The sequence below is a fragment of the Populus euphratica genome, unplaced genomic scaffold (genome assembly GCF_000495115.2).
Source record: "Populus euphratica unplaced genomic scaffold, PopEup_1.0 scaffold158.1, whole genome shotgun sequence".
NCBI classification, from domain to species: domain Eukaryota; kingdom Viridiplantae; phylum Streptophyta; class Magnoliopsida; order Malpighiales; family Salicaceae; genus Populus; species Populus euphratica.
In genome coordinates, this window is record NW_011499913.1 from 856684 (window position 1) to 862626 (window position 5943).

Genomic DNA, 5943 nt, shown 5'->3' on the forward strand with positions numbered 1-5943 from the left:
TTTTTTATACAGAGAAGATGATCCGAGACACCATCATAGTTAAAATCTACCGGTAACTAAAGAGGTATAGAAATGACTGCCTGCTATGGGATTTGCTGGGTCTGGAGGGCCATCTGAACAGATTTCACGCTCTTGCCTGCCTGCTATGGGATTTGCAGAATCTGGACTGGGTCACTCACTATATGATCAAGTCTCGAGATTTTTAGCCTGTCTGTGAGCTCACTTCTGAAATATATTAAGCTAAAGCCCAAAGTTATGCAAAGCCTGTCTACTGCGAAATGGTTAACTCACCATGGCCCTTTCTACCTCCAATACCACAGCAAGAAGCCATGAGTGCATAAGAATGAGATTTTGAAAGTACGATTGTTGTTATTTATTAAAATATTTTTTATTTAGAAAAGTGTGTTAATAATATTTTTTATTTTTAAAAAATTATTTTTGAGATTAGCATATTAAAATGATTTGAAAATATTAAAAATATATTAATTCAAAAAAAAAAAAAAATTTTCAAAAATATTTTTGAAACTAAACAGACCCTTAGGTGTTTTTTATTTATTATTTCTATGCAAAAAAGTAAAGAATGTGAAGATGTATCTCTTGTGCTTTTTTAAAATAATAATAATAATAATAATAATTTATTTAGAAAAAGAGATTACATGAACGGTACTGCTAACATTTTATATATATTTTAAAAAAACTCAATAAAAAAAAAACTCTCCCGGTCAACAAGTTTTTATAGAAGAGCCTGGATGATTTCCTTGTAGATCCGAAAATTAAAAGACAAAAATATTGTTTTAATCCCATTCACCACAGAGTTTGAGGTCACCTACGAGATTTATACCTCATGCCAACTCGATCTTTGGGCCACTACATGTTTAATCCCAATATTGATGCTCTAATTTGTTCTTTACAATTTGTTCTTTACATGATTTGGAATTTACTCTCTATATCTCTCACAATATATATATATATGCGCACGGGCGCGCTGATCATGACCAGCATTTTCTGCAAGATTCAAGCCAGTTTTGATTATAAAAAGGGAGGTCGAACGCGATTGTATATCTGGTTAAATTTATTTTTTCTATTTAATAGTATTAAAAACATTCATAAAAAAATACTAATTTTAATGAAAAACACGAATTATTTCAATCATGCTTGTATACCAAATTATTTTTGTGTTATGTCGTTTATGATATTAGTTCACTGCTCTGTATGGTTAACATTAAAAGCATTGATGAGTGGTGACATTTTGATAGAAAGGCAAATCAAATTTGTGATATGTAATTAATTTTGTTCACCATTTTTAGTTTGTGGGTATTATTGTTTACTTGTATGGGTTATATTGATTACTAGACCACGAAATGTATGATTTTTAAAAGTTTTATAATATTGATATTAATTATCTATATTATACAAAAATTGTATTGAAAATATCATTCAAATATAAAATATCTAAAATAACTTTCAAGACAAAAATCATATAGTTGTTGTTCACGGGCTTTATTGTCTTTTACTCTTGGTTTTTTATTGTTATTATTAAATTGGGTGAGAATCAATTTGATTTTTCTAATAAATGCAAAAAACTAAAAGTTGTTGGAGTGTTCAACATATACCCTAACAAACAGGAAGAGCTCATGTTTTTTTGATGTCGTGTAAAGACTCATCTAATTGTCAAACATTGCCTCTAGAGGCGATGTTAAAAGCAACTCACTATGGTCTATCCATTCAACTGACGCGTGGTGGCAACAGATTATCAATATGATTTTAGTGATTTTTTTTTCCTTTTTTTCTCTCTATTTTTTCTTTGAAAAAATACAAAAGATTCCTTATGTTTTATTTATATATCCAATTTTATCGTCATTTCTTTTATTGTGATTTATTTTGCTTTTAATGCATGTTGAAGCTTATTTTTTATTCAATTTAATCCCTGAATATTTTATTTCATTTAGTTTTTGTATCTAATCTGGTCCCTCAATATTTTTTTAGAGGTTAAACTTTAGATTAGATTTTGTTCTTATTCTCTTGATTTCTATTTTTTATCCATTTATCCATTTATTTATATTTTTTAATTTTGTCCCTTGATATTTTTTTATTTAATTTTTGAATTTGATTTTGATCCTCATTCTTTTTATTGCTATTTTTTTTATTCATTTCTTGTTTTATTTATGTTTTCAATTCTATCCCTTAATATTTTATTTGATTTAATTTTTGTACTCAAATTTAATCCTTAATATTTTTATTGTTATTTTTTATCTCTTTCTTGATTTATTTATTTTTTTAATTCAACCCCTGAACATTTTATTTAATTTGGTTTTTGTATTCGATTTTGGTCTTTATTATTCGATTGCTATTCTTTTTATATTTTATTTATTTTTTAATTTAATTCTTAATTATTTAATTTTTATATCATATTATATGCTTATTATTTGATTATTGTTTGTTTGTTTTTTATGATTATGAGTTTTTCTTCATTATTTCCAAACTAGATTTGATCATTGTATACCTATAATGGGCTCATCAAGTCAACTCATATTTTTTTTATGTTTTTTAATTATTTTTTAAAAATTTTATTAGTTGGCATTAGGTTTTTAGGCATTTGGCTTTATAATTTTTTTATGATTTCCTTTTAGTAAGATAATCTCAAGTCACAGGTTAGTTAAGTTAACCTGACTTAACTTAAATATTTTTATTTTTTTTATTTATTTAACCTCGGTCCTTTTTTTCTAGATTTTTTAATTTAATTTTTATTTTAATCTCGTATCGCGTGTCGTGAATTAGCATTGACTTTTTTTCCATACATTTTTTTTTTACAATTGATTTTTTTTATTCTTTTGGGATTTGATTATTAGAATTTTAGTTTTGTGATTTTTTTTAGGCCTTAAAAAATATAGTTTTTTTATCTTAATCTCATATCGAAAGTCGCGGATTAGTAGAGCTAATTGATTTTTTTTTACTTTTTTATTTTTAAAATTTTATTATTTAATATTTAGTTATTCAAGTTAATTTGAATTAACTTACTTTTTTAAATGTTTTTTTATTGTTTTAAATTTTACCTTTTTTAAAAGTTTTTTTCTAATCTCATATCATCCATAAAAGATTAAAAAAATTAAACATGACCTAGGTTAGTAAGAATTAGCTCATCTAATATTACATATTAGTAAAGTTAATTTGAATTAACTTATTTTTTAATATTTTTTATTAATTTAACTTTTGTTTTTTTTTTAATATCTTCATCACATATCATATCACATAGGTTATCATTCATCAAGTCCAACCAAAATTTATAGCAAACAGGAAATAGCCTCATATTTCATGGTAATAACAATTTTATATAGCACGTGTTAAGTCCAAAGAAACATCACCTGCCGACCGGCATCATCTAGCATTCCAAATCAGCTGTACTCTGTGGGCAGTCCGTCACATCCACCGTTTGATTATCTTAAAAAACCTATAAAAAAATACAAATCAGCTGTTATCTACACTGTGGGCAGTCTGACACATCCGCCGTTTGATTATCTTAAAAAAACTATTAAAAAATCCAATCTCCCCCCGTCTCCGTGCACGTGTCTTCCCTTTGTTTTCCAGCCAACAGCACGTGTGTTTGTGTCTCAGTGATATTCCAAATGGACAGTCAGGATCCCTTGGAGTGTGGCTCCCACGTTCCTTCATGTCAAGGAAAATCGAGTGAGGGTGCTTTATTCATGATGCCATGCCAACACAGGCGATCATCTCTTTCTAGTCAACCTTCTGGGGTTGACTGCTAAATGAACAAAAGCTAAGGGTAGATATGTAATTTCACTATGTTGATCAGACAAGCTGGGCGAGCATGTCCGCATTCGGACGAAAGGTCAAGCGAAAGAATCAAATCCTTAGGCGAGTGAATCCATGTTTTTGAAAAGAATAAAAGCAAAGAATTTTTATTTGTTTTTTTAGAAGATGCTTTCCAAAAAATTCCAGAGATTAAACTTGTAAGAACATTGGAAAGACGTAATAATTCAATAGATGAAAAATAATTAATATTTTTCTGAGTGTGTGTTATTCCGGAGACAACTGTCCTGATTAAACCCAATAACTTGCTGATTGACACTTAATACAACGAACTTCAAGTTTTAATCTGAATCATATTTTTTTTATTAAAATAATATTATTTTATTTAAAAAAAAATATTAAAATAACATTGTTCCAGTTAATAAAAACAGAAGAAGCACGTATGATGAGGATTGATTTGAAATTTTGTCTCGGAAAGGTACTGTACCAAGCGTGATCCCCCCCCCCACAGAACCTCCTTCACCCAACCCATCGCCTAAATCCACTGGATTTTAAATCATTGAATAATCTTGATGTCCAGTGGGTTCAGCATTTGAAAAATCAAGAAGGTGACCGAATGATTTTGTAAGGAGGCAGACAAGCTAGGTGATGATGTGTTCACGTCCACGCATGATGGTCTCCTGAGAGATATTATCTTAGGGGACATGGGTTCAATCACTAAATGAATTTTTCATTGTGAATGAGCTTCCTGAAAAGAAAGGAGACCTCGTGCTTGTTTTTTATACAAGTGATTGAGATTTTTATCTACGTGGAATAATAACATTATTATAATCCTTCAGGTTTGAGTTTTGGATAGCATAATATAGTTAGTGTTTTCACATACAACATTAATAATGATATGTCTCCACATATTAACAGGACAGTTCTTAAGAGATATTGTCTTAACTGAGATAGGTTTAAGGATATTGTGAGCTTTGTTCTTACCTCTTGAGAAGACAAAAGACTCCCTTGCTATGCAACGATCAAGGCTCCCATCTCCTAGCTAATATGAGATATTAACATCATCACTAAGTAAGGTTAGTGATTTGATGTTTGGCTAGGGAAAATAGGATGGAGGAGCAAAACTTCTTCGCAGCCAACATGCATTCATTCATACAATACAATGTGTTTTAAAGCTATTAAACTTGGTTTAGATCATGAGTTGGATAATTAATACAGGTTAATAAAAAACATCATTTAATTTTAAACAAAAATTGTTGTTTTGAATAAATTTTTCTAAATCAAACAAAATTTTAATTAAATTATAGATTAATTATGATGTCAAACCAGATTTAGTAATTGTTGTGTGGCGTTGAAACAAGACTGTACATGGTAAAAAATATAGCAACCCCCCACTTCTAGATTCTTATGGTCATGGCGTTTAGTTTGTTCATGATTGAACATGGAAGTAGCATGGGATTGGAGATAATTCTCACTTGAATTTAATTGAAGTTACATGTTGCTATCAAGTTTTAAATTTTTAGTTGATTTTAAGGTGATGATAAGAGGGATGGGATCTTACATCTGACTTCCATGGCTATCAAAGATTATTATTTAGGGGGTGAATTAGATAATCTCTTATACAATGCAACGTTGTAATATTCTATATTGGATGCTAAAGCATTAAAGTTTTTTTTTAAAAAAACAAATTTAGTTTGTGGGTAGATGAACTTGTTTTTTTATATTATCATGTTATCATTTAGGATTTGATTTAAACAAACAAATCTGAAACAAATTATCATGATTCATGAATGTACTAATTAGGTATAAATTACTTATTTAAGATTTAATCTAAAAGATATTTAAAGTTGAACTATATCTCTTTTTTAAACATGTGAATTCAATTTATTTATTAATTAAATTTGAAATAAACACTATAATTAAATCCCATCATAGTAGAAAATTAGTTCTAAATAGTTTATAGATAAAACTAATCCAATTAAATAAAATATATTTCACACACCAAGCCATCGATTATTCAATTTTTATGAGGTGCTCTGTAGATTTGTTTTTCACTGCAATTTTTTATTCAACAACGAAGCCCGCGATTAAAAAAAAAAAACTACAGTTTAAACTAATACCAGCTATGCGTAACCGCATTTCGCTAAGTTGAATATTTTTATTTTTTATAAAAAA